Source organism: Pseudophryne corroboree, unplaced genomic scaffold (genome assembly GCF_028390025.1).
Source record: "Pseudophryne corroboree isolate aPseCor3 unplaced genomic scaffold, aPseCor3.hap2 scaffold_144, whole genome shotgun sequence".
NCBI lineage: Eukaryota > Metazoa > Chordata > Amphibia > Anura > Myobatrachidae > Pseudophryne > Pseudophryne corroboree.
In genome coordinates this window covers 615466-624248 of record NW_026968068.1, presented here as the reverse complement: position 1 = coordinate 624248, position 8783 = coordinate 615466, and the positions used below count along the sequence as shown (strand labels likewise).

General features: G+C 44.4%; 3 non-coding genes across 3 annotated transcripts; all 3 read left to right on the top strand.

Annotated features, from left to right (window-relative positions):
• The first annotated feature begins 3295 nt into the window (after positions 1-3295).
• On the top strand, positions 3296-3459 carry LOC134997057 (U1 spliceosomal RNA). The gene has a single exon (XR_010199612.1). It is a non-coding gene; the product is annotated as a U1 spliceosomal RNA (small nuclear RNA).
• A 152-nt stretch (positions 3460-3611) lies between these two features.
• On the top strand, positions 3612-3774 carry LOC134997322 (U1 spliceosomal RNA). The gene has a single exon (XR_010199855.1). It is a non-coding gene; the product is annotated as a U1 spliceosomal RNA (small nuclear RNA).
• A 655-nt stretch (positions 3775-4429) lies between these two features.
• Positions 4430-4592, top strand: LOC134997128 (U1 spliceosomal RNA). The gene has a single exon (XR_010199681.1). It is a non-coding gene; the product is annotated as a U1 spliceosomal RNA (small nuclear RNA).
• The last annotated feature ends 4191 nt before the right edge of the window (positions 4593-8783 follow it).

Below are 8783 nucleotides of genomic sequence, written 5' to 3'. Positions count from 1 at the left end.
AAATAAAAGAGCAAAAATATCAATCCCAGTTTTGGATTACTTTAATTAACAAAAAAAAATGCATATAGCAGAGGATAGTTTCAATCTGCCTACCTCTGGGTTATGGACCCAGCATGCTTCCATTACAGTACTCTGCTGCACATGTAAGTGCAAGAGATCCTGAAGCACTCACTCATCATGGGAAAGTACCAATGTGTTTCTTCATTGGTTGATGGAAGAAACATCATATTAAAACTCTCCACATTATTGACTTTTTAAAATGTTTCTAGGAATCGTTCTAGATGAATGCTTATTAGCCTTTGTCAGTATGTACTTTTGCAAAGTGTCGCGGTGGCGCAATCAGTTAGTGTGTAAGGCTATTAACCAAAAGGTTGGTGGTTCAATCCCACCCAGGGACTTAATTGACCTTGTTATCAGATTTTGGTGATCTTTAAGTAGACAAGTCAAAATTTCGAAAACCCCTGTTATGGTGTAGGGTACCTGGCCTTCTCTGATGTAATCAGAGTTAGATTTGATTCAGTGATTTTATAAAAACAGCTAGGAAGCACAATTTAGCAGTGGGTTGCAGAGAAAAAGAAATATGCTGGCAAAAAAATCCAATTGACTGATTAAACAGCTCTTCATTTTCTGGCTTTATTTTTATGCTAACAAATTTGTTCTCTGAAAAGTGTCCACAAAGCCAAGTATCTGATTAACATCTTTGTAGGGATGGTTTTTCACCTATTACTAAATTAAACTTGCTTCATTGGAAAGGCAGCAAGATGCATCCTCATTTCAATATCTACTGAAATAATACAGGTTGACACCAGGAAACATTAACGCCACTGCATCCTTGCTGCTTTCTCATGTGGAAGTCTGTTTAATGTGAAAACAAGGTGATATCTAATTAGCACACAGGTAAGGAATTAAGAAAATCTTTATTTAAGGGTGAAGATGTTTCTCACAAAATCGTTGCCCCAATGCATCATTGAAATTCAAGCTGGAAAGATGATTTTAATATATCACTTGTACATTTTGTATTGCTCTTCTGGTGACAATGTAGTTTGCTTTTGTCAATTACCATTTTAATAATCGGGTAAAGAAAATTAATTGGATTTTTGAAAGAAAACAATACTGTCAATATACTATTAAAACAAATTAAAATGGTAAAAGTTATTGTACTTTAAGTAAAAATAAAAGAGCAAAAATATCAATCCCAGTTTTGGATTACTTTAATTAACAAAAAAAAATGCATATAGCAGAGGATAGTTTCAATCTGCCTACCTCTGGGTTATGGACCCAGCATGCTTCCATTACAGTACTCTGCTGCACATGTAAGTGCAAGAGATCCTGAAGCACTCACTCATCATGGGAAAGTACCAATGTGTTTCTTCATTGGTTGATGGAAGAAACATCATACAAAAACTCTCCACATTATTGACTTTTTAAAATGTTTCTAGGAATCGTTCTAGATGAATGCTTATTAGCCTTTGTCAGTATGTACTTTTGCAAAGTGTCGCGGTGGCGCAATCAGTTAGTGTGTAAGGCTATTAACCAAAAGGTTGGTGGTTCAATCCCACCCAGGGACTTAATTGACCTTGTTATCAGATTTTGGTGATCTTTAAGTAGACAAGTCAAAATTTCAAACCCCCTGTTATGGTGTAGGGTACCTGGCCTTCTCTGATGTAATCAGAGTTAGATTTGATTCAGTGATTTTATAAAAACAGCTAGGAAGCACAATTTAGCAGTGGGTTGCAGAGAAAAAGAAAAATGCTGGCAGAAAAATCCAATTGAGTGATTAAACAGCTCTTCATTTTCTGGCTTTATTTTTATGCTAACTAATTTGTTCTCTGAAAAGTGTCCACAAAGCCAAGTATCTGATTAACATATTTGTAGGGATGGTTTTTCACCTATTACTAAATTAAACTTGCTTCATTGGAAAGGCAGCAAGATGCATCCTCATTTCAATATCTACTGAAATAATACAGGTTGACACCAGGAAACATTAACGCCACTGCATCCTTGCTGCTTTCTCATGTGGAAGTCTGTTTAATGTGAAAACAAGGTGATATCTAATTAGCACACAGGTAAGGAATTAAGAAAATCTTTATTTAAGGGTGAAGATGTTTCTCACAAAATCGTTGCCCCAATGCATCATTGAAATTCAAGCTGGAAAGATGATTTTAATATATCACTTGTACATTTTGTATTGCCCTTCTGGTGACAATGTAGTTTGTTTTTGTCAATTACCATTTTAATAATAGGGTAAAGAAAATTAAGTGGATTTTTGAAAGAAAACAATACTGTCAATATACTATTAAAACAAATTAAAATGGTAAAAGTTATTGTACTTTAAGTAAAAATAAAAGCTAAAATATCAATCCCAGTTTTGGATTACTTTAATGAACAACAAAAAAATGCATATAGCAAAGGATAGTTTCAATCTGCCTACCTCTGGGTTATGGACCCAGCATGCTTCCATTGCAGTACTCTGCTGCACATGTAAGTGCAAGAGATCCTGAAGCACTCACTCATCATGCGAAAGTACCAATGTGTTTCTTCATTGGTTGCTGGAAGAAACATCTTACAAACACTCTCCAGATTATTGACTTTTTAAAGTTTTTCTAGGAAACGTTCTAGATGAATGCTTATTAGTCTTTGTCAGTATATACTTTTTGCAAAGTGTCTCTGTGGCGCAATCGGTTAGTGTGTTCAGCTAACCCTTGTGCACTATCCTGACTTCTCCTCCTGTCTGCTTACTTTGTGCCTTCCAATGCACAATGCAAACTACAGGTAGTGCTGCAGGGCCCACACCCTTTTACTTGCCTTACGGAGCAGCTCTGGAGCTGTTTCAGTGCCAAGCTGCTGTAAGAAATAAGCTTGAATGCTTCAGAGGCTGGGGCATTGTCAACATGAGCCCCACACCAAAGGAGGGTGGAGGTGTTTAATGCGAACTAGGGGTCATCCAAGCGCCGCAAAAGGCCGCCATACCCTGCACGCCCCTTTTCTCTTTTCATATGCAGATGAGGATTGAAGCCAACTTTGACCCACTGCTTGGATGACATCACCATATGCAAATCCATCTGCTGCAGGCCTTCCCCCCGGAATGCTTGCACTAGTTGTTGCATTTGGTTTGTTGTTTGGGGGTGCTTCAGTATTAGGCAGCCTTCTGCCCTCCCATGTTCATCTGAAAATATGTGTTCTCCCTGCAGTTGTTGTCCCCAGATGAGAGTTCCCTTGTGCTGCCTCAGTTGAATCTCCTTTACTTGACAGAGATGTGCCTGAGCAGCGGCCCTCCCCAGCCCTATCCCAAATCATACTTATTTTGCATAGGAGATACCATGGTCATGAAGATTGTTCTCCCAGGGTGAGGTTCATTCATTGCATTTTGGGTATGCTGACCCCTGTGATTTCCCCAAATGTGGGTAACTCGACTGCATTATTTGTGGTAGTGGGGGACTGTGTTTGTGTTTTCCTCTGGTCAGCTCTGGTAAAAGTCAGATTTCTTTGTTTCAGATCTTCCTCTAGCCTTGTTCTTCTTTCGAGAGTTCCCTTGTGCTTCCTCAGTTGGATCTCCTTCAGTTGACAGGGCGGTGCCCGAGCAGCGACCCTCCCCAGCTCTAGCCCAACTCCTACTTACCTGCCAGGTGAGATACTATGATCATGAAGGTGCTTCTTCCAGGGCAAGGCTTACCCATTGCACTCTGGGTGTGCTGCCCCTGCGATTTCCCCAAATGTGGGAAACTTGACTGCATAATTTGTGTTTCCCCTGGTCGGCTCTCGTATAATTCAGATCTCTTTGTCTCAGGTCTCTCTCCAGCCTAGTTTGCTGTCTGTTTCCACTTCTTTTTTCTTGAGCCCCTCCCTTTTATACCCTTGTGCACTATCCTGACTTCTCCTCCTGTCTGCTTACTTTGTGCCTTCCAATGCACAATGCAAACTACACACCCTTTTACTTGCCTTACAGAGCAGCTCTGGAGCTGTTACAGTGCCAAGCTGCTGTAAGAAATCAGCTTGAATGCTTCAGGGGCTGGGGCATTGTCAACATGAGCCCCACACCGAAGGAGGGTGGGGGTGTTTAATGCGAACTAAGGGTCATCCAAGCGCCGCAAAAGGCCGCCATGCCCTGCATGCCCCTTTTCTCTTTTCATATGCAGATGAGGGTTCCAGCCAACTTTGGCCCACTGCTTGGATGACATCACCATATGCAAATCCGTCTTCTGCAGAACTTCCCCCAGGAATGCTTGTACTAGTTGTTGCATTTGGTTTGTTGTTTGGGGGTGCTTCAGTATTAGGCAGCCTTCTGCCCTCCCATGTTCATCTGAAAATATGTGTTCTCCCTGCAGTTGTTGTCCCCAGATGAGAGTTCCCTTGTGCTGCCTCAGTTGAATCTCCTATACTTGACAGAGATGTGCCTGAGCAGCGGCCCTCCCCAGCCCTATCCCAAATCATACTTATTTTGCATAGGCGATACCATGGTCATGAAGATTGTTCTCCCAGGGTGAGGTTCATTCATTGCATTCTGGGTATGCTGACCCCTGTGATTTCCAAAATGTGGGAAACTCGACTGCATTATTTGTGGTAGTGGGGGACTGTGTTTGTGCTTTCCTCTGGTCAGCTCTGGTAAAAGTCAGATTTCTTTGTCTCAGATCTTCCTCTAGCCTTGTTCTTCTTTCGAGAGTTCCCTTGTGCTGCCTCAGTTGGATCTCCTTCACTTCACAGGGGGTGCCCGAGCAGCAATCCTCCACAGCTCTGGCCCAACTCCTACTTACCTGCCAGGTGAGATACTATGATCTTCACTGTTAGGGCAATCAGGATGTGGAATTCCCTGCCAGGGAAGGTGGTAATGGCGGACTCTGTAATTGGATTTAAAAAAGGAATGGATACATTTCTGAATGAAAAAGCTATCCAAGTTTATAATACTTAAAATATCAACATGGTTAATCCGGGGGGTAACATGAGTTGTAGTAGCTAACTAGTCATAATACATTATTAAGCAAGTATGTAGAATCATCACAACTTAAAACAGGTTGAACACGATGGGCAATTTGCCTCTATTCAACCTCAAAAACTATGTTACTATATGTTACTATATTACTATGTTACTGTAGTATACAGAACACCACAATGCAATGAGCAGTGATAGTGAGCACTGATGAGGATACTAGAACTGACACTGAGCAGCAAGATGCAGCACTGGACTATTAGTAATGTACTGTAGTATGCTGAGCACAACAATGCAGCACAAGACAATGAGCAGTGATACTGAGCACTGATGAGGATACTACTGGAACTGACACTGAGCAGGAGAGACACACTACTAGTATTACTGAGCAGCAATAAGTATCCACTGATACTGAGCACTGATATTGAGATTTCCACTGAGAGAACATAGCCACGTCCTCTCCGCTCTCTCTTCAATGCACGAGTAAAAATGGCGGCAACGCGCAGCTCTTTATATGGAATCCGAATCTCGCGAGAATCCGACAGCGGGATGATGACATTTTCCCTTGTTCATAGAATTTGGGAGTCATTTTGATCCCAAAGTATTATTAACCTCAATAACCATAATTTCCACTCATTTTCAGTCTATTCTTAACACCTTACACCTCACAATATTATTTTTAGTCCTAAAATTTGCACCGAGGTCGCTGGATGACTAAGCTCAGCGACCCAAGTGGCCGACACAAACACCTGGCCCATCTAGGAGTGGCACTGCAGTGTCACGCAGGATAGCCCTTCCAAAAAACACTCCCCAAACAGCACATGACGCAAAGAAAAAAAGAGGCGCAATGAGGTAGCTGTGTGACTAAGCTCAGCGACCCAAGTGGCCGACACAAACACCTGGCCCATCTAGGAGTGGCACTGCAGTGTCACGCAGGATGGCCCTTCCAAAAAACACTCCCCAAACAGCACATGACGCAAAGAAAAAAAGAGGCGCAATGAGGTAGCTGTGTGACTAAGCTCAGCGACCCAAGTGGCCGACACAAACACCTGGCCCATCTAGGAGTGGCACTGCAGTGTCACGCAGGATGGCCCTTCCAAAAACACTCCCCAAACAGCACATGACGCAAAGAAAAAAAGAGGCGCAATGAGGTAGCTGTGTGACTAAGCTCAGCGACCCAAGTGGCCGACACAAACACCTGGCCCATCTAGGAGTGGCACTGCAGTGTCACGCAGGATGGCCCTTCCAAAAAACACTCCCCAAACAGCACATGACGCAAAGAAAAAAAGAGGCGCAATGAGGTAGCTGTGTGACTAAGCTCAGCGACCCAAGTGGCCGACACAAACACCTGGCCCATCTAGGAGTGTCACTGCAGTGTCACGCAGGATGGCCCTTCCAAAAAACACTCCCCAAACAGCACATGACGCAAAGAAAAAAAGAGGCGCAATGAGGTAGCTGTGTGACTAAGCTCAGCGACCCAAGTGGCCGACACAAACACCTGGCCCATCTAGGAGTGGCACTGCAGTGTCACGCAGGATGGCCCTTCCAAAAAACACTCCCCAAACAGCACATGACGCAAAGAAAAATGAAAGAAAAAAGAGGTGCAAGATGGAATTGTCCTTGGGCACTCCCACCCACCCTTATGTTGTATAAACAGGACATGCACACTTTAACCAACCCATCATTTCAGTGACAGGGTCTGCCACACGACTGTGACTGAAATGACGGGTTGGTTTGGACCCCCACCAAAAAAGAAGCAATTAATCTCTCCTTGCACAAACTGGCTCTACAGAGGCAAGATGTCCACCTCATCATCATCCTCCGATTCATCACCGTGTACATCCCCCTCCTCACAGATTATCAATTCGTCCCCACTGGAATCTACCATCTCAGCTCCCTGTGTACTTTGTGGAGGCAATTGCTGCTGGTCAATGTCTCCACGGAGCAATTGATTATAATTCATTTTAATGAACATCATCATCTCCACATTTTCTGGAAGTAACCTCGTACGCCGATTGCTGACAAGGTGAGCGGCGGCACTAAACACTCTTTCGGAGTACTACTTGTGGGAGGGCAACTTAGGTAGAATAAAGCCAGTTTGTGCAAGGGCCTCCAAATTGCCTCTTTTTCCTGCCAGTATACGTACGGACTGTCTGACGTGCCTACTTGGATGCGGTCACTCATATAATCCTCCACCATTCTTTCAATGGTGAGAGAATCATATGCAGTGACAGTAGACGTCATGTCCGTAATCGTTGGCAGGTCCTTCAGTCCGGACCAGATGTCAGCATCAGCAGTCGCTCCAGACTGCCCTGCATCACCGCCAGCGGGTGGGCTCGGAATTCTGAGCCTTTTCCTCGCACCCCCAATTGCGGGAGAATGTGAAGGAGGAGCTGTTGACCGATCAAGTTCCACTTGACTTGATAATTTTCTCACCAGCAGGTCTTTGAACCCCTGCAGACTTGTGTCTGCCGGAAAGAGAGATACAACGTAGGTTTTAAATCTAGGATCGAGCACGGTGGCCAAAATGTAGTGCTCTGATTTCAACAGATTGACCACCCGTGAATCCTGGTTAAGCGAATGAAGGGCTCCATCCACAAGTCCCACATGCCTAGCGGAATCGCTCTGTCTTAGCTCCTCCTTCAATGTCTCCAGCTTCTTCTGCAAAAGCCTGATGACGGGAATGACCTGACTCAGGCTGGCAGTGTCTGAACTGACTTCACGTGTGGCAAGTTCAAAAGGTTGCAGAACCTTGCACAACGTTGAAATCATTCTCCACTGCGCTTGAGACAGGTGCATTCCACCTCCTATATCGTGGTCAGATGTATAGGCTTGAATGGCCTTTTGCTGCTCCTCCATCCTCTGAAGCATATAGAGGGTTGAATTCCACCTCGTTACCACTTCTTGCTTCAGATGATGGCAGGGCAGGTTCAGGCGTTTTTGGTGTTGCTCCAGTCTTCTGTACGTGGTGCCTGTACGCCGAAAGTGTCCCGCAATTCTTCTGGCCACCGACAGCATCTCTTGCACACCCCTGTCGTTTTTTAAATAATTCTGCACCACCAAATTCAAGGTATGTGCAAAACATGGGACGTGCTGGAATTTGCCCAGATATAATGCACGCACAATATTGCTGGCGTTGTCCGATGCCACAAATCCACAGGAGAGTCCAATTGGGGTAAGCCATTCTGCGATGATCTTCCTCAGTTGCCGTAAGAGGTTTTCAGCTGTGTGCGTATTCTGGAAAGCGGTGATACAAAGCGTAGCCTGCCTAGGAAAGAGTTGGCGTTTGCGAGATGCTGCTACTGGTGCCGCCGCTGCTGTTCTTGCGGCGGGAGTCAATACATCTACCCAGTCACAGTCATATAGTCCTGAGTCTGCCCTGCCCCATTTGTCCACATGTCCGTGGTTAAGTGGACATTGGGTACAACTGCATTTTTTAGGACACTGGTGAGTCTTTTTCTGAGGTCTGTGTACATTTTCGGTATCGCCTGCCTAGAGAAATGGAACCTAGATGGTATTTGGTACCGGGGACACAGTACCTCAATCAAGTCTATAGTTGGCTCTGAAGTAATGATGGATACCGGAACCACGTTTCTCACCGCCCAGGATGCCAAGGCCTCAGTTATCCGCTTTGCAGCAGGATGACTGCTGTGATATTTCATCTTCCTTGCAAAGGACTGTTGGACAGTCAATTGCTTGGTGGAAGTAGTAAAAGTGGTCTTACGACTTCCCCTCTGGGATGACCATCGACTCCCAGCAGCAACAACAGCAGCGCCAGCAGCAGTAGGCGTTACACTCAAGGATGCATCGGAGGAATCCCAGGCAGGAGAGAACTCGTCAGAATTGCCAGTGACATGGC